The sequence below is a fragment of the Vanessa tameamea genome, chromosome 4 (assembly GCF_037043105.1).
Source record: "Vanessa tameamea isolate UH-Manoa-2023 chromosome 4, ilVanTame1 primary haplotype, whole genome shotgun sequence".
NCBI classification, from domain to species: domain Eukaryota; kingdom Metazoa; phylum Arthropoda; class Insecta; order Lepidoptera; family Nymphalidae; genus Vanessa; species Vanessa tameamea.
The window spans coordinates 5479814-5501641 of NC_087312.1; the positions used below are offsets into that span (position 1 = coordinate 5479814).

General features: G+C 34.0%; 1 protein-coding gene across 2 annotated transcripts in view; it reads right to left on the minus strand.

Annotated features, from left to right (window-relative positions):
• The window catches only part of Mbl (muscleblind), a 245168-nt gene that overhangs the window by 74079 nt on the left and 149261 nt on the right, over window positions 1–21828 (minus strand). For both annotated transcript variants that reach the window (XM_026631669.2, XM_026631668.2), the window contains one exon: window positions 6491–6537. The gene's annotated coding sequence lies outside the window, so the exon portion shown is untranslated. The remainder of the gene's footprint in view (window positions 1–6490; window positions 6538–21828) is intronic.

Consider the following 21828-nt stretch of genomic DNA (forward strand, 5'->3'; position numbering starts at 1 on the left):
CGTGGCATTATAAAGATATTCTCTCGATTCTGTTTTTTGCAATATTTATGTCACATTTGACTAGAAACCGTTAGTCACTTCGGGGCGTTATATTGGAAGCGAAGCCTTATGGAGCGATGAGATATGGCGGCAAAGCGAATGGCATAAAATGTAATGCATCTTATACGTCAGGGAAACAAATGGGAGTAGAAATTTTTCAGTCGTCGGGGGAAAATCGAGTACATTGAAACATGAAATCATTTCAGCGATGATAATACGCAAAGCAGCAAAGTGTGACTAGCAGAAACAAACTAGATTGAAGCGAGGGAACGGAGCAATAACGTCAGTGGGCTTCATCTCGGCCAGATCACGTTCCTAGAACAAAGGAAGCGCGGCGAGCAGGCAACGGCCTAACGAAATAAAAAATCACGTTCAAATGTAGCTTTCATATTTAACAAACTCTATGCAATGTGGAACGTTCTATCTAGAGCTTAGCTTAATATAAAACCTTTTTATAAAGTATTCTAGTTGATATACATTTCATTTAATTAATTAGCGGCTCTTTATGTTATAGACCTTGAGCGTCGAATAATCTACCTTAAATTATCCGACTAAAGAGTACATCATATGAACTACAATATACATATATATAAATACTTATTAAGTATTATTAACAGTAAATTCGAATGTTAAAATAATTTATGAATATGTACTAATACAAAAATAAACTATGTACACAGTAAACCAGTTAATATACGGACGTTATATTTCATTTTGAATAGTATGAGAAGAAAAAGCGATTGCTCGTACTGTAGTATTTGATACATTAAAACGAAAACGCCAACGACAGCCGTGAATGTGTCACGTGACAACTCCATGCATTCGTGCAGCATTAAGAAGACATTAGGACTCATGGCGAGGATGCATTATTTCGCGATGTATTTAAAATTTTGCTCTTATCGTTCTAATAGATCAGCTTTGGTCAGATAATAGAGTATGCGTTTATTACCTTAACGATCGTGATTTTGATTCCTTGTAAAGATAATCGTGATGGTCTTTTAAAGATAGGTCTGTCTTCACAAATCGAAGTCTCTCAAGTCGATCACGACTATCGATTATAGTCACTAATATAAGCGTGAACTGGTAGGTATTTTTTATTATTATTAGCTACAGTTGCTTTGTTAAAATATGCACCCGACCTAGTTAAAAATAATAAGTAGAATTTGGACTATATGTTCGAAATAATCAGACTAAGCTTTTTTCAATAAGCAGGTTTAATAGAAAAGTTTTATTTGAATATTTATTGGTGTAAAGGTGAAAATTTGTTAAAAGGCAATCCTGCATATTTTTAAAATAAAATGAAACATAGGTACATTCAAGTGATCAAACGCGTTAGTCTGAAATCTAGAAATTGCATGAACGTTTCATCACACGTAGTTGCGAGCTTTCAAAAAGCTTTCAGTGTTTGATCGTGCTCGATATGATTACTGCGATAAAAATAGTGCTTATTTTTGTATGCTTCGCTTGCATTTTGGTAATCGTTAAAATAACTACCATTTAATTAAACCTGTTATTAGTTCCATAATTATTATACTTTTCATCTTTGAACGTCACGATAAACCCATTGCAATTCTCTTAGCTTCCCTATATTTCTTGTCAAATTAATTACACAAGTAAAGTTTCACTACGTACATTCTCTAGGTGTATATGATTATTAAAAAAGTGCGGTGCTTAAGCGGCCACAGCGGAACATTTGGCGGAGGCTGATGGACACCGCAGAGGAGAACTATGCATTTTAAGTTACATCAATCGATACGCGGTTGGTCGCGCACGTGTGCTAGTTGTTTATGTGCCGCAAAAGCCGCGAAGTTTTGCATGACTGCCAAATGTGGAACTTTACTTCATATAAAGTGCCTTTTAGGACTTCCCACGAGAGATGTTAGGTTAGGCTTGTGCTAGTATGGGGATGAGCCCGCTCCGTCATCATCGTTACAGCTCGGTGGGCGGCGCCAATATGACCGAGCCTAATGAGTAATGTGTCCGTCGCGGTCTCTGGACTCTATTATTGAGCCTGTCAGAGTGGAAATATAATTATACTTAAATAACATCATTTATTTTTCTTATCAAAATAAGCAATTATTAATTATATTATGAATACAAGCACTTCTTTGTAAAATTATCCTTTTTAATTTAAAGAAGCGGCGTCATAAATTAGTTATGTCAGTCGTTTCGTGTTTACTTTCTTGGCGCGGTTGCTATCAAATACTTCTCGACTCATAAATATTTTACAGGAGAATTCTTTATGGTATTGTGATCAGATAGTAACACTCCTAAGGCATGGGTCGATGTCGCATCAATATTTCAATGAATGCTTGAAACATGTAAGTGTATTTTGTACCGAAATGTGTTATTTTTAAATAATAAAGTGTTTCCAGCCAGTTAAAAGTATATGCGGCAAAAGAATGTTCTCTGCAGATAAAAGGATAAATTTAACGAATAAAAGTTTAATGCAATCAAACGGGGTCATGTTGAATAGCGCATTCCGTGACTGTCCGTGATTTTTTTTTAATTTTAACGGTATCAGTGGAATGTTAGAGTGTTATATTCGGCGGTGTAAGTGATGAAAGCGAACATGACGTGAACACAGCATCGCAGAAGGGGACGTGGTAAGGTCGCGTTACGCTGTTTGAAAGTGAGATGCGAGGCGCCAGGAGAGCAACAAATTAAGTCCCCGCGGGGAAGGCCCGCCCACGCCCGCTCGCACCCGCGTTGAGAGCCCACCCGCGATAACGTCTCGCCGAAGGGAAAACTTGAATATTTCCAAGGAATTACATAACCAAATTCGTTGAATAAAAGTTCACGTACGTGCCGTGACAACTGCCAAACGGTTTCAGAGCTTCAACTCTAATTGAAGATACAAATATATTGATTAACAATATTTTAAATTTAAGCCTTTCAACATGAAGAATTAAAGGAATTTTGTTGCGACGGATGACTGAAATTATAATTCATTAACAAGAATTTATTTCATAAACGGTTTTATAGATAGCAAAAATTTAAGTAATTAATTTTTATATAACCTACATATGGTACCTAGTAGTAAAGCTGAGTAGTTTTACTTTAGATTTATGCAATAAATAATTCTTAATATAAATATTACTAATTTTTCTTTTTTTTCTAAAATGTTGTCGAACATCGAAATACTTTGAAGTGTAACGCATTTAAGGTAATAAGCGATTATTGACAGATTTTGCTTACAGAAACAGGGGCGAAATAATAAACGATATAGTTAATGACGGACCTATAAAAGAAGGAAGAAATCTGCCAATAGCAATACTTAAGCGAGGATATAAAATTAAATGGGTAGAAGGCGTTTTTACAAGTTTATCGAGCGTTCCACATCGGGCAGACGTCTAATGGGCTAGCAGGCGCCGAGCACGCTGCCTGTCTGTCTCGGCGGCTAGTGACGTTGGCTCTTGCCATGGCGTACCAACCCGACACCAAACCTTAACGAATTTACGATCGATACATGTATTTTGTGTGGCAGGCGTTATAATCATAAGCCGCTTAATTAAGTATAAAATAAAAACATTAGTCAGAACAGTGTAATTAGGTCTACAAGCTACAACTAGTGCGGGCCAACGCGAACAAAGAACTCTGAATAGTTAGAGAGCTGCGCGGTTGGCTGCCCCTGAACTGACTTTTTATGCGGATTTATCGACTCAAATTAATCGTATAAGTAGAACCAACGCAGGTAACTTGCGTGAAATCCGATATATAGGTACTTTTTCGAAATGCAACTCATTGTGAAGTAAAATGTATTTAATAGCATTTTCTAATTTTCCTACTTAAAGATATGAGATTTTTTCTACAAACTTTGAATAAAGTATGAAAATCGGCCAAAAGGATGACGATGTTAGAAAAAAAGATAAGAAAATTCTATTTTAAAAAAATGGACATTGATGCTAGTGTTTTGGGAGCACCTACGCGGCTGGGTCTCTGGAGCGACACGTCAACCCACAATCTCATTTACCGCTTCCCACTACAGCGAGCGACACGTAGGAAATGAGATGCGATTAGTTATCCACTCAACGAACGTTTACAATACCTCTACCTATATAGAAAGTTTACTATGCAGCAGCTGTTTCTATCTAACTAAGATTAGGATCAATCGAAATGTTAATTCCGTCATTTACGCTTCTAACAGTGGACAGCATTCAACTTCGATTGTATTTACGTAATCTCAACTCATTATTCCTCTAGACTATTAAACATGTCCGACTAATGTCTATAGCTTCCACTTCGGTCCATTAGATTTCGGGAGATATACTGAGAAAATACTAAAACTGTATTTATGTTATGTCATTTCACAATTTATCTGGACTATCACATAAATACGTGTTTAACGATTGTTTTAGATCAATCAGAATTCAATACTGAGTATGGCAATTATTTAATTTCAACTTAAAAGTAGTTTTCGCTAGTATGTGGTTTGAATTGTTATCTAGTTCCATAGAGTATGTATATGGAGATTTAAATCAATTACCAAATTTAATTCAAATTTCAAAACAAATATAAATAATACAATAACTTTACATATAAGCCATCATAGTTCAATCCAAAGTTTATTGCGTATAGTTTATTGATAAAATAAATAAGTTAAATTAAAGACATATTCTATGCAATGCAGTTCCCCTTGAACTTTTAGAATGGAACATTTTCTTGGAACAGCAGTGTTCTTTGGGAAGTAGAGTGATTCCGAGCCGCTTACTCCAGCGCCCGCTCTGAGACTGCATAATACATCGCAGCGAATGCACCGCAGTTTGATCCCTTTCTAGACAAGGTAAGTACGACTGGAAACTTCTTATGATGTTACCTCCACTTTTCTACCAAGTACGGACATGAACGACTAAGTCTTTACGGTCTCAACGTAAATTGACAAAGTTTTAGGGATGTCATCTCTTTGTCTTCTTATACGGGAATATCGGCTGCGTTCAATTATTTATGACTAATCGCTTCGAAAACTTTGCGAGACCAAAGTTTGTAGAAAGTATAAATGGCTACGATTCCACATCGGAACTTGAATTCGAGTAGCATCCAGTTGAGCAAGAGTATATATAGCACAAAGAAATAATAAAAACACCTTTATGTCCTTTATGTCTTGCAATAATTATACAAACAATAAAACAGCAATCATGCCGATGTATTTTCTGGTCCATAATATTATTTAAAAAACAAACTATATCAAAATATTATTTTAGTAGGTAAAAGTCCCGAATTTATCCGGGTGAAAAACTAATTTTATTTACTTTCCAATTGCAGCGTTTTCTACCGGGTCCAATCTACACAATTTTTATATAATATAAAGATTTATAAATGTATCAAGGTCTTATTGTTAGAAGTTTCGGACGGATGTTACTGATTAATAACATAATAATGATCAAGTTTTAAACGACAAACTCGTTTAATGGCACCTAATATTTATTACCTGCTACAAACAAAACATAAATTTCTTAATGTCAGCAATATAATATTAAACTTCAATAAATAAAATAATTTGTTAGATAAAACTCATTGTAATAATATTTTTAAAGGATGTTTGTGCATTTAATGCTTTTTTAAAGGTATATCATTAATTCGATGGTAACGATATAATGTTGGGATTCAAGTTTATATTAATTTATTTTATGAGACTAATGAAATTAAATCGAGGAGGTTGTCTGAGCTATGAGCTATTAAAGTTCAACAGGAGTCAATTTGGTATATAACCTTTAAGGTATTAAATACGTCACTATATCACGGATGAGTTTTTTTAGTACACTATTTAATATCTACTCATTTCCTAATAACATAACATTAAGAAACAACAAGGTGTATTTAAATATGCGTAATGGTAAAGTAGTATGGGGGCTATTCAACATTTATTAATGCGAATTGGTTCGGTAACTCCAGACAATAGCTTATATTTCTTCGGATTGTAGAGCTCTGTGAATCTGGGCGTGCACACAAGGCAGGTAAATGACTATCTGCATTAGCAATTCAGACAGGACCAGCAAACAAAACAACTACTTTCCCTTTCATATACGTCTGAACAAGAACAATATCCCTTGGATACAGCGTTGTAAATATAGTTCGATATGTTGAGTAAATGTTACAACAAAAACGGATGTCTTAATCATTTTGAAACAGCCATCACTGACTTTTTAAGAATTAAACATACAAAACAATTATATTTGATATTATATTTTTTCAGATAGAAATAATTTTGTATTGTGACATTTCTTTTGAAGTGGTAAAAGTTAAGATATAGAAAGACTACTAGGTAGGTTTATCGTCTGGAGGGCAATCATGAAAACTATGTCACATCGACGTTGTTTCAAAGATGTAAAAAATAACTCAAGTGGGTATATAACAACAACAACCTAGCGTTGAAATGTTAGAAAATCTTATTTTTCGTGTGTACATTTTCGTGTTATTTTTGTATGTAGGTAGTAAAAATAGCAAGACTTACTTTTTTGGCGAACTCGTTGAAATTATTATATGACTCCGAGCCAAAATCTGAAAAGGAGAATTTAGACATTATAATTTGAAACAAGGTTAAATTTGCACTGTAATCAATATTAACAATTACAACTCATATTATTAATTCAAAAGTGCGTTTGTTTGTTACGCTTTCACTTTGTCACCAAACAGCCGATCATCATGCAACTTTGCTTGTCAGTGATACAGAAAAGGACATACATGTTAGACTTACACCTGACACCCCCCTCCCTCTCACGCAGGCTGCGTCATGGGCGGAAACTAGTAAATTATAACTAAGAACGTTATTAGAGGTGAAGATCAATTCTTAAGTGATATAATTTAAGTTTGCTCAGCACACATTGCCTCGCGAATATAAAACTAAACCAATTACAAGTTTTCCAATATGCCCGGCAAATTATACCAATGTTAAACTCGCAATAGCCTCTCAACGCGGCTTCTTGCCGAGTTCTGCTTAAATTGAAGTTTGGAACGCGTATAGGAGGCACCCCAGCTTTACGCACACACTGTTGATATAAACATTACGAAGTATCATTTATCAGTGACATAAATCCTTAAAGATTAATTAATGTTTTGTGGACACTGTTAACCTAGTTATTACTTATTTTGTTGTAGTAGGTGGTTATAGTGTTTTTAACTTTTTTATTTGTTTATAGATACGTTTCAGTAAAATTATAATTGATTGAATTTCAATCACATTTGGTGTAACAGAATACATCTCACTTATGAAACTTAATAATGCAATAAATCGTGACACGGTGTAAAACAATAAATGATGCTCCTGTAATATTTACTGCGCAATCACGTAACCATTCTAGTTACATAAACACGTTTTGCAATACGAAGCGAAAAAGCTGCGCTTAAAAACTCCATTACGGGGCGGCATTCGTTTCGCCGTGTCACAATACGCGTTAACCGACAAAATGAGAGCGTCGTAGCTAGTTACGGAAATAAAAGGCGTTATTATGAATCGCAATGACTGCGGCGCGGCGACGGGCGGAGTCAGGTAAACATAGCTATTTGCTTACCCGGCCCTTGGCTAGGATTTGTGACATCCGCCGGTAAGCTGAGCGCTGCGAGGTGAGCATTTCAGCTTCAACTCTAATTAGTTATAGTTGAATTAAAACGTTAACACAAAGGAGTAATTTCGGAATAAGTATACTTACTAATAATTATAATATTTTAAATTAATTTTCAAAAGAGCATTTAATACTATTTTATTATTATTTTTAAAACTTTAACACACAATACTCGGACAATTTTGTTTCTAATTAATTCTGACACATGTGAATCCACCCGCATTGGGGCAGCGTGGTGGAATGTACTCCAAACCTTCTCCTTACAGGGAGAGGAAGCCTTAGCCCAGCTGTGAGAAATTTACAAGTTGTTAATATAATGTTAATGTAACTTGAACAAAGACTACTCATTGTACTCTTATAGGTATTAAATTATAAAAAGCCATAGAATATTTTGTAAAACAATTTAACAAAGTAAATTAACTAACATGTCTCTTAGCACGACTCTGATAATACCTCTACCGCTCGCTAATCATTTTGAAGAGCGAAGGCTGAAATATGCTTTTACGTAAGCGTCAAATGTGAATATTGTGAAATGTTTTTGCTCGCGGCGGCAAAACGGTTCGTCTTTTTACAGTAAAATCATAATTGAAAAGCCAACTTTCGGAGTTTATGCTTAGATAAAAAATAAACTAAAAGTGTATGTCGCTACATCATATTGAATGGATTCATTTTTGTATTCGGTATAAAGGACAGGCGTAGAGTAAAAAAAGGTAGATATTTTTAAAATGTTTGCTTATCTACTAACCGCCGGAACCACTATGTTTAGGCAAATTTGAACATAACAGAACATATGCGAATACGTCGACTTTAACCAAAAGCAGGGCAATTTTTCTATACCTACTCTATAAGATACTGAAACTTGAAATGTTTCAAACTGAAGTTATCAACAAGAATTAGTAAAAGAAACTCTGTAAGACTCGATCGAAGTGCGTAGCGCGTTTAAAGTAAAACTCGACTAAAGTATGACAAAAGCACGTGCGCCGAACCTTGCGAACTTCCCGGAGGACACACCGTCATTTTAAGGGGCGCCACTGAAAGGTAAGGTGTGTCGTTTTGAGGCCCCAGGGAATTTACTACGCTTTAAAGCTGGTAATTTGATGTGAGTCTTCCGAGATTTTTCCATCTTCTCGGGGTCGTTCAGGGGACGGGATTAGACTACGTGAACTTTAAACATCGGCGTCAACGCGGTAGATTAGTGACGTAAGTTTAGCTCAGTGTTTCGAATTTTAGAATAACAATTTATCCGTTATTTTATTTATCCCTTCAGAGTTTTTATATTCAGACTATTTGACTTGTATATATTTTCCATTTTGAGGGAAACGATATATTTTAAGCTAATCATCAAATAAGCGTGGACTTAATAAGTGACTAAGTGGTTTTTGTAGATATGGTATAAAAATTAACATATCTTATGAAAAGTGTAGTCAACATGGAAACAGGGCGTAGGAAAAAAGCAAAGTCGTAAAAGTGGTGCCCACCAATCGCCAAATAAGGTCGGCGTGGCACCGACGAGCCGCGCGTCGTCGTCCTTGACTCCCGGCCAAATGACATAAGTTGGCCCATGGGCGCGGATTCTTAACTAATCAATAAACAAGACGAAATGGATGAACAAACCAAACAACCGATTAGGCCTTCCCACGCGAAACCATCAATTTGTCCATTTTATATGACTAAACGCAGCATTATATAAAAAGCATACTGACTGACTGTTAGTCACGTTTAAAGGCTTCACGTATATTTTAAACGCTAAATATATTCTGACCAATAAAAGCAAAAAAGAGCAATAACGAAACGAAAAAATATCCATACCTAATGTTTATTGCCTTACAGACAAGACTTAACTCTTCTGTTATTTCTGAAAAAAATATTTTTTTAATAGTAACCGTGGTTCTTCAACACACACCAAACAAACAATGTACCAAGACGGAAGATAACTTTCAGTGTGAAACAGTAATATGTATGTTTTCTCTTTTTATTGCAATACAAATATCTGTCTGAGTGAAAATCGCATCCACAGTAGCGAGGGTTAAGTAACAAAAAAATTTCAAAATTTCATAAAACCATAACAAACAAAATAACTTTCGCATTTATAATACCAGTACGGATATTTTTATTAAACAGATTAAAAATAAATTATTAGTGAAAATATTCAAACAAAAGGTTTTTAATTTTTTTTTCTCTAATAGTGCAGACTAACAAATACATTCATTTGAACCTGTCTCGTACGAAAAATATATATAACGTTGTGCGTGTAATAAATTTTATAGTAATGTGCGTGATGTAGAATCGATGTGGGGCTAAATGAAATTAATATTTAGGTTATTAGGAATTTAGCCCTGTATTGTAGGTGTGACTGAGTATAATAAACTTTCAACACGACTGTACCGTAACAATGTTTTAATTAAATTTTTGTAAAAGTTATAGAACTGGTATTTTGTGAATTCTGAATAATATAAAATATTAATCTTGGAACCATAAACCGACCATTATTTATTAAAATAAAATGAAACTTTTACATCTTATAATGACATATTTGTTTCGGCAAAGTATTAAGTAAATTTTTAATCGCTCAGAAACAATAATTCCTTGCTTGCATTTTTTTTTGTATTGGCTAATAATTCCAGATTTAAAATTGTTAAATGATAAAATGTAGAATTAATTCAAACTTAGTCGAGGAAAGCATCTATTTGCCTCAAGGAGTCTTAAACCTTGAGGCAAATTGTTGATTTCTGTTTCTTTTAATTTAATCCAAATTGATCGTTTATTTGTTTAATACCCTTTAAAGCTGTTGTTGTTCAATATTATGTCGTATCGTACGTACGTATTTAAGTGGAAAATATTTTTGTTTACCAAAGCAATTGATTACACTCTTTTGGCGATTGGTACACAAGATTAGCATGCGGCGCGGCAGTCGTCGCACTCAAGTTCATTGGCAAGAGCCCACGTGTTCGCCCCCACCGCTGCAGCGAGGTGACTGACTCTTACAGAGCCTACATAACATATATGGACGTATGTAATTAGTCCTTATGTCAACTTATTTTTTCCCATGATCACTATGACGTTGCATATCATTGCGACACTCTTTGCCCTTGTACGTGTATTGTTATCTAATCAATCAATACAAATCTTGTAAGATTGAGATGTTAAGGTTTATCGTTAAAATGTAAGCTACTAAAAATGACTTTGAAAAAAAAATCGTTTTTTAAATTCTGTTAAATGTGCAATTAAATAATTTAAAAAGATATGTTGAAGTGTTGATACTCTGTGGAGCGTTACAAGAGAGATGAGCTTAGGAATTTCCTAGTATATCATTAATGATTCAGAGATCAATAAGCGAACAGTAGGCATTAGCGAGGTGATCGCTAAACGTCCACTTCGGCGGTGAGCAAACATGAAGGCGTAATCCGTTGGGCGGCACTTAGCGTGCGCCGCAAGCACCGTACTCTAATTGCACACCAACTAATCTGTTTGTGAAAGCGTCACATTACTGATTTGAGCTTTCAGACCGACTGGACGATTCGAGTGTTCACAGTTCATTAGGAGCTATAAGTTCGTAATGAACGTCGAACAATGCCTTTGAACATGTTTTAAAACTAGTCAAACTTATATTGAAGTGCTCAAGCTTACTTAACCGTTCAACTAGTGAATGCATAACTTGTTCACAAGTGTATCTAACATACCGAACGAACAATGGGATTATTTTACTATTAAGATATGTAGTATTATAATTAGACGATGCGGATGTTTGCATAACGTTAGCATTGGAGGGTTACGATTTATAAGAATTGTGTTTAATAGAAAGGAGCGCCATCGATTACGATCTTATAAAGTTAAGTACCTAATTTAAATAATTTACTTCTTTTTTCATTCTTTGATTTTCGAAAATAAAATAAACAAGCATTAATATACTTCATTGTACTTAAGGCAGATTTTAGTATTTAGCCGATGAGTAAGCCGCCTGCAATATTTTACCGAGGCATTGTGTTCATCAAAGCGAATCGTCTGACAATGTTCCTGTAAATATTTATTGATAGATTTATTCCCTAAGCTAATTCCTGTTTACTCGTGAGGACAAAATTATACGCTGAGTAATCGAATGACTGTTCAGCGCCGTCGCGGTTTAATATTGTTTTTTATTCTCGTTAATGACTCGAGTATCGTTCTACACATTATTCCTAATTAGTCACTGGAATACGTGTACTAAGATCTCATTATATACAAAGCTGGTGTCTGTAGATAAAACTAGTATGTATAAAATATGATATGACGGTAAGTTCTAAGTGAACACATTTGTGACAATTTACCTAATACTCTTAAACATAAATGAGAGATAATTTCATTGAATCTTGCGACTAAATTAATGTCGTCATGCTACTACTTATTTATGTATTTGTTTGGGTATATATTCAAAATTATCGACTAAGAAAATACTACAACTAAAGGTAAATAAGAAGACCAGAATTACAATGTTTTCAAAGGCAACTCCCAAAAGGGTATATATAGAAAAATGGTTTATAAAGTAAAAAAGTATCTGTAAATGTCCTGATAGGTGTGAACTTATTCCAGCATGTTTATCTACTTAGTTTAATAGCAAAAACAGTTGGTTGGTTGGTATGTAATATATTTGTATTTTTAAATTCAATTTATAAATATTTGACGGTAGGGCTTTGCGAATACTCTGGGCACCACATCACATATTTTACCATCAAACAAGAATATTTCATAATGTTCTGATTTGTAAAGTAAGTCAGCCAGTGTAACTACAGACATAAGGGACATATCATCTTAGTTTCCAAAATCTGTGGCGCAATGGCGTCAATCTCTATTGATGATGGCCACTACTTACCATGACCAGCCCATCCTTCTAATTTTATTATAAAAAACAATACCAATTAATCTTTATTACAATTAAAGACAACCGGTGACACTTGAAATAATTATCACTTCAATTCAATCACAAAAAAAAAAACTATACTAACAATTATTAACAAATCAAACTGACTCCGAAATTCCAAGAAAACTAACATAAATACGATAAAATATATATAATGTTGATGGCAAAGAATTGCATTATAATTTATTTTTAGCCAATAGAACAAATTGGATTTCAAAACTACAATCGCTAAGAGCATGAGTCAGAGTGGACAGAGCAATATTTGAAACCAATTGCGTATCTACAGATACGATATTTCACATCGAGTTATTAGATAATAATTAAAGTGTTAAACGAGTGATCAAACACTTTTTAGTTTTTTTAGAATAAAGAAAATAATAAAGGTCGAAACGACTTTTACATTAGATAAATTAGACTCGGCCAACAATGGCAGCCTCTTGCGCTAACTAGAAAGTGAATCGTGCTGGTGCCGCGAATGGTCTTTCTGATTGTATCAAACTTCGAGTTCGTTACTCCTTTCATTATTCTTTCAATCACAATAAAATAGCTGTATGATCTCAACTGGAACGAAAACCTTTTAAGACAGATTAAATTATATGTTATGTGTAACGCATGTCTGTATTATTTTAATATTACTTTTGACTAACAAAGAGTTGCAGTTTTTATTGAAATTATTTACGTAAGCGAGAGACAGGATTCTTATTTTTCAAAAACGAGGTTAACATTCTCATTCGGTATGTCTTTTAATTTTAACTTATTTTACGAACGTTGCCGCAACTTGCGATAAATTAACCTTTTACGGAAAAATGGACATTGCTCCTCTGGAAAAAATCCCTCCTGGAACTTAGAAGTAAAAGGACAAAATTTACGATCCGTGTACCCGTGGGTAGGCGGTGCCCGCCTACGACTCGCATGCAAATGGCTCGATTGGAGGAGATTGCTGATATTAGGCACCAAGGAAGATTAGAGTTGAAACACCTCGAGGGCCTTGATCAGTTGTCGATAGTAATTGACAGATAAATAAGATAATTTGTAATGGAAATACGCTTAGTGATAGAAAACAAAAACTATTTCTTTTTGTGTTAAATATTTTAATTAAATTAAGAATTAAAATTAAAAAGAATTACATTTTTAATAGCACCAACACCGACAATTGTCTATGAACTAGAAGTGACTTTGTTTTATGGTAAGGCTTGAAAGCTTAGGAAGTTATAAGTTAGATCAAACCCGATAAATGGTGAATTGAATTACTAAAACAAAGTAGATCAAGGGAAAATAAAAAGACTGGGGCATTTTAAAATGGCATTCGTTTTGCATTTATTAATAAATTTAAAAATGTTTTTATAAATATCATGTATAAAATATGAAAATGTATACATAAGCCAACAAGAAGAAAACTACATTAAAAATATTCAGAGCATTATCATATCATAAGGCTACACGCATAAATTTATGAGTTAACATACAAAGGAATTGCATGAGCGTAATAAAACAAGTAAATTCAGGCTCGTATCGCCCACGCGGACGACTTCAGGCGCCATACGCCCACGATTGCATAGACGATTCTAGATATAGCACAATAATCCATCTAAGTTCCTCTTGTTCTACTTGTAATGAGACTAACTCGCATCTCGATGTTATCGTCCGTGATAATCGATTCCACTACCTGTACTAATTTCTTAACTAGATTGCTACAGAATTTACAAATTATATATACACAGAATCTTATTGTTAAGCTTTATTATTGTCTTAATATTAACATATTCACAGTTATAATCTCATATTGCAACGTCATGTTCGCCTTAAGTGGAAAGTAGAGCATTGGCTGTGCACTTTCTCTCGCCAGAAGGCCGGCGGCTGCGCATAAGCCGTGCAAATTACGAAGAAAATATAAATAATGAGTCCATCTTAAATTAAAAATATATATGTATATAATATTAACTTTGAACGTAAATAATACTTATAATAACATATATTTTGTGAGAATCTGATCTGAAACTTTAAAAGTTACGTATGTATAAATTAATGTACCACTTGACCAATCAGATTTATCAATCATGCAATAAAATCGTTCGACCAAGTTTAGATTAATAATTTCAGAATTTATTTTAATATACAAAAAATTGAGTTAAAATAAAATATTTAATCTCTTGATAAAATCAGACGCAGAAAACGAGGGGGGGGGGGTGTAGGGGGAACGGCAATAATGGCGTGCACTCAAAAACCAGTTTGCGAAAGAGCCCTCATACCAAAGTCGGTCGCTAAGCAGCACCGTCGGCCCCGCGACCGGTCCATTAGCCGGGTCATCTGCCTGCACACTGCAGTTAAACCTATCCTCTTAAAATAATAACAACAATATCGCGGTATAAGTATTACATAATCATATTAACAGTTTAAATCACGTTTACCTATCCACGATATAATATATGTATGTCTATGATGATATGAATGACATTAACTAAAACTATAACGTTGCTTCACTGGAATGAAATGATCTTCACATATTACTTTTGGGATTTAAGTCTTTACTATAATCTTAAAAGACATTTACACGTACCTTAGGCATATTGAAAGCTATCATATTACAGTTGCAAAGTAATGAACGTCGAGTTGTATCCAAGGGAACGATGCAAACTTGTTTGCTGACATTTCAAAATGATTTCTTACTTGTTATGTTGATAATCGTTTTGATTTAACGCTATCTTTTACAAATATATTAATTTATTAAGTATATTCGCTTAGACAATGAAGTTTTTAGTAAGGCTTGTGTTGCTATGAAACTAGTTCAGTAGATACAATACGCAAAATTCAAGTTTGGCTTTCTCTAGGCTAAGTTAAAGCTCGCACGGGGAGTGCTTTTGTTCCTAAAAACTATATTTGCGCTGGCACTCAGTGTTTTATTTCTGTCCAGCAAATTTAGATCGAGCGTATTGGACATGTATAGTTAGTTTTACTGACTACTCGCATGTTTTTTTATTATCCGTAATATCAAAATTAAATAAAGTGTTAACATCGACTGTAGTAGTAACACACACATAACCAAAAGTAGTCTAGAGGAAGTTCGTCTTATGCTAACACAGGAAATTAGGTACATATTCAAGATATTAAATATTAAATGATAAATGAGCTCATTCTGTTTATACTTTAAAAATAGGTAGTTCCACGTTAATCATCTGAAAGGATAATGGAAATTATATAACTTTTTTTTTAAATTGGAGCCTCGATAAAAATGTTGCATTTGGCACTTCAAGTCGAACCGGATTTGCTTGAATAAGTACTAGGTACTTTCGAAGGCGTCATTGGTGGATAGAACGTTATAATATCACTGAATTACCTTGCGTGGGCCAAGGTAGCTTGCAAAGTGAATGTACCTAAAATGCCTGTCATTTGACTTCATCGAATGTATTTTTGTAGAAGGTCAAAGAGCTAACAAAGACGTCGACAGTGTTTGACATTATTTATAACAATCTGATTCAATTATTATCGGCAAATTTTATCAGCTTGTTTTTATATTAAAGTCGTCTTTTGTGACGTATTATAGGTATTATATTTAAATTACATGTATAAACATGAACATGATGTCAAGTAAACACGAACCGTAATGGCCCAATTGTTGGAACACGTGAATTTTAACCAATGTTTCCGGGATCAAGTCTGGTCATGCACCACTGAGTTTTCATGTTTAAATTTTTTTTATTATCCACCTCGTGCTCAAATGTTAAGGAAAGTAATAATTCTATCCACCAACTCGCAGTGGAACACCTTGGTGGAATAACCTGCAAACATTGCCCTTAATAAAGAGAGGCCACTTTACTTTTGGTAAAAAAAGGAAAACAAACATTAAAAGCTTATTTAATTAAATACTGTTATTTATAAATTTATGGTTTTATTAGAATATGCAATGAGGAGATCAATTTATCGAATGATGTTAATTACTCTGATTTCCGAGTAAAAATAAATAATTATATTGCATTATAAAAAAGACAATCAAAACCAGTAATTACTCGCAGTAAATGTTTAAATAGCGAAAATCCAATTCCATTAATTGATACAATAAATACTATAATCCAATCCAACTAATTCTCTATCAATTAACTACTGTTTGTTGATCTTTGTGTAAGTAAAAAAAATATATACAAATTATAAAACGTTTGGTATGAACTGGTTCTACGTGTTGATTTAGAAGATTTATTTTAAACAATTTAAAGGTGTGATACTAAAACATCGTGTAATAATAATTATCGTTCGTGAACCCTACGTGTTTATTTTTAATTCCCAAAATATATGAAATTGAAGATTTAGTGTAGCGATATCGCAAAAAAATTAACCCTTCGGCGGATATGACTCATTACGCGGACTGCCAGGAAATGATATTAAATTTTCACGATGGCGTTTTATGTTACTCGCGCAGCCGGTTTCGCTAGTTCATGCATATTTATCAAAATAACAGTGCCGATTGAAAGGCTGCATATAAACACGCACTGAATTGCAAAATGGCGCTAGGGACTAAGGAATTAAGAGTTTAAATGTAATAGTTTTGAGGGTGTAATTTTGCACGCTGCTCTGATTGCATTCGGACGGTGCGTCGATGGCGGAGGCGGCGGCGGCGCGGCGACGTTGTCCGACAGTCATTAGCGAAGGCACCCCCTCTGTTGTGTAGAGGGTTAGCGAATTCCGCGAACCGCGCGTCGATCGGCTATGACTCAGAGCGATGGCGCCGGAAAAGCGACGATTGTCCACTATATACGTTAATTATGCTTTCTGTTTAACACAATTGTGGCTGTTTTCAATTATTCATTACAATTATTAATTAATAACATCAAAATCTACTATTATTGTTTTTATTTTCGTGAGTTTGACATAAGCTTTGTACGAAAATAACTTACGATAAAGACAGTCAAACGTACATAAAAAAGCAGGTGTATATAGAAAGGATTATTTCACGATTAAACGGATACGATCCGTTTCATTTTAATCCTCATCGTTATCCTAATTATATTACTTAGGGTACATTTCTATTAAAGGATTATTTAAAGTCACTTGTTATTTTTCGCAAGCCATATGTAGAAGTTAATAAATATGAGTAAATGTTAATATGACACCCAAGAAGGTCGGGTGTACGAATTTCGAAATTGGCAAAAAAAAAAATAACATAACATTTTTTTCATTATACCGGATTCCCAAGTGCCTGAATAAAACAGAGGTCGGGGATGAAGCAAGTTGGCGCTAATTTCACTGGGAAACATATCGCTGGGCGGGTGATGACTAAGTTGTTTATGTTAGCCCTCGGGCGAATGACATTTGGGATAAATTGTTATTTACGTCAAATAGCTCGCTATACTTTATATATAAATTGAGTTTACTTGGTAAAATTATGTTTGTTATTCCAAGTTTGGGAACTTTATCCGATTGAACGAAACATCTCGTATAACTTTCATAGAACGACACATAAGGTTCTTTAATTGCATACTTATGTTACTATGCTTAGTTAGTATGATTTCGTCATTACGAATACATGAATTTATAGCCCTCAGAGAATAGGAATACCAATATTATAAATCAAATATCAACGTTATGTACATTGAATATTTAGAAACATGACTGATCTAACAGTACATTTATAAAACAACAAAAAGTGTTTATATCATAAACTCCAAATGTCACCGACTCGAAATCAATATTTACCAAATTAAATTATATAACAAAGGAATATATCAAATTGATTCGCGAGATATTCTTTTGATTAGGAGTGGTCTTGCGACGAGTGAATATAAAAGTAAGTCATGACGTAATAAAATAACGAACCCTAGCCTTCGAAGACACCTTGTTCGCAATAACTTCTCGTTAAATAAATGAAACTGAGGCTATATATACAATAATAAAGTTTCTCATCCAATTTGTCTCACCTCACGTTTTATTCGCTATCCTTCTGACTTATTACTACGCAATACAGACCGAACACTGAAATTGCTTGATCCGTAGCATTGTAAAAGTCTCACTCTCATAAAACTCCCACATATTTCACGACAAATAAACTTCTCATCCTATGAAATTTTCTTCTCGAGAAGCAGTTCACTGCAGGTAATATTTCAAAACATGTGTCATTCATAACTTTCGCCTTCGCAATGTCTGTCGATGGAGCCCGGGCGAAAAGGTCTCAATAATAAATTTTTCGTGAGCCCGCTCCGTTATCCCCGCGAGCGAGCCCAGGTACGTTTTACGGCCGCGCAAGGGAAAATAAACGAAAAATAAAATAAAAGTCGAAATGGCTGACATAAAACTATTTGCCCAAATATACCGCGTGAAAAATGTTTTTCAAAACATCAAATGAACAAGTACGTATTACAATGGTTTGAGAAAATGAAAAAACGTAATAATTTTACATAACCAAACATTTGTTAACAGACGTTTCGGTATTGAAGGCCTTTGTCTGAAAACAAGAAAATAATTGTTTAAAATATGATTAGCTATCCGTTGCGACATCGGATGGGTAAAATAAGGATATAACGCTTTTTTTTTAATAACCACATGTATTCACTTGACCAAATATTATATATAATATTAATATATTCATATATATTACATATAACAGAAACAGTATCAAAACAAGCGATCTATACACGTATATACTGTGCTAACACATCTTCCAACACATTTTTCCCATCTTGTTGCATCTCAAAAATGCTGCTCTATAAGTAATCACTAATCTTTTAAGTTCATTTAAAGGAAATATTTTATTTATTTTTCAGAGGATGTTAATTAATTATTATCTATTAAATATTTGCAGTAGCAGTTTTGCTGTTGTCATTTTGGAGATCTACATTTTTTGTGTGTACGTTTTCCAGTGTTCGCTTAATAAGCACAGCGTACTAAAAACAGCGCAAAATTTTCTCACCGCATATATCCACATAATAAGCTATAACTCAAAAATGTATAAATATAAACATACTATAGAGCCCATGTTCTCTTTGGAACTATAACATATTATAAGATGTTTTTTTATTTTTCGAACATCATATCTTCAAATTGCACTGATAGCAGTTCAATTTGAAAGAAAATCTAAATCGAAAATGAGATTGGCGCGTTCAAACAAACTCTTTCGAAAAATATTACTATTATAATTTTATCGAACACTTACGTTATTGAGCATTGTTGAATTCGATTTTTTAGAGAGCTAATAATGCGTTGCAATGCCTCTACTTTGTACAAAATTATCGGATACCCACGACTCGCGCGCCACCTTACATTGCACTGATACTTCGTTACCATAAATCTATACTCAAGCGCCAACAACAACGGTACAAAATTTCAACTTAATCGTATTAACGATGCGTGAACGCATAGAATACGGACAAAAACAAGCATTAATATTTATATAAGTATAATATTTTCAAGTTAGAGATAATTTGGCATATTAATAAACGTATTATGATGATTCGATGCTACGGTACCTATTAAATAAAGTTTTAGATTAAAATTTTCGTATGAATATAAAATAATTACATGTTTTGTTTATGTGTATAGGCTAGAGATACCTTTGGACGCCAATCTGAGTTTTGAACGTAGTTTGAAATTTGTCAAATGCCGTGTCGGAGTCGCGTGATGAGGCGCATTAAGTCTCGGCGCAAGTCACCGAGCTCCGCCGGTCGACCTGCTTCACAAGTGATAAACTACCCCCTATAACTACATTTTTTTTTCGCGATAAATACCGTGTCATTTAGAGTAAATAAAGCACAGAAATAAGAAATCTGTAATTATAATATATTAATACCGATTGATCCAATGCGATGCCGAGATCCGATGACGAAATAAATTAAAATTTAAACATTTTAATTTAAATATGTCTTTGTAAGACTTTTTTAAATATTTATTTATTAAATTACATTTAATTGTAAAGTAAATATGTTAAAAAGACATCTAGATGATGTGATGACGATTAGATTTTCGAGTTTATTTTTTAAATCAGTGGTCTCAATTTTATGCTTGCTCATTTTTATTTAAAACTTAAACGAAACGTAATATATGTAAGAAAGTCCGTCTTGTATGTAAATGTATGACGATACAAACGTAATAAAACAAACCGTGTTATTTAAATTTGCTTATATATTAACTATGTTTTTTGTTTTTTTTTATATAGAAAAGTAGCAATATCCCTTTTTAAATAATTTTAATATTCCTATTTACTCCTACAATTAAGCTTAAAGCCTTTGCTAGGAGTGGGGTCTACAATACCCCAAGGGACCAGGATCGAACATGCTACTTTTTTACATCGCTTGGCGGCCCGTAAACCATTGCGCTATCGACGCTTTATTTGCGTTTTATTCGTTATTATAACAAATAAAACCAAATTAATCCTTTTATGGGGAAACAAAACGGTATATTGGAAATAAAAGAAACGAACGGCCGCAATCGAACTCCTCGTAACCCAGGTAAATATTTTACTACAGAGTAATCAGGGACCGTATTTCTCACGTTACGTTCTACATTGGTTTTATATTTATTACGTTTACTTTTAAGTAAAGTATTGTTTAGCATGTTTTGAAGTCATTTTATACGGAATTGTAAACATATTCGGTACCAGAATTTGTATGCTTTGTCGATACCTAATGGAGTCTGTGTCGGAGGGCAGGTCGGAAGCTCATAGCGTTCTGCTAAAAGCAGACAGACGGCAGAGTCATGAGTGATATGTCCTTCCGTAGCAAACGCTCTAAGCGAAATAGCCATCGACGTATCTACTTACTTAGTTCCACCTGAAAGTAAATTCATAGGTACATTCCGCTTATAACAAATATACTGTAATCGAATAAAACTGTAATGAAATATTTTTATATTTCTTACGTCACATACGTAACCGTAGCTTTATCCGTATAAAATGAAAGTCGTGTCGTACGCTCTAATAAATATGTAGCTTAAATGCGACCCTAATCGGAAAGGCAAAACGGCAACAATACAAACAGGCGTGGTATCAAATTGTCGAGCATGCAAACACATTAAAGAGCGCCGGGTAAACGACGCCTAATGATTATCTATACATTGGCTCTGCAGTAAAAGAAAAGCAATGTACGTAAATAAAAAAAGGTATATTTTATTGGGCTTTGTTTCAGAAGAGTCGGACGGCAGCTGGTTGACGGGATACGTCGCTTATCTGACGCCACACCTTTTGTATTGTCGTTGACCCAATTCGTAGGTACTCGACCGCGACCGTGCGCACCTAACCTTCAGACACATCATTTTTATGACTAATCCTTTAGGCCCAAATTTGTAGCAGAGTCATAATAAATATTAAACATATTATTCAAACGATGATATTGGCACTACATTGTTAATTAATTCAAT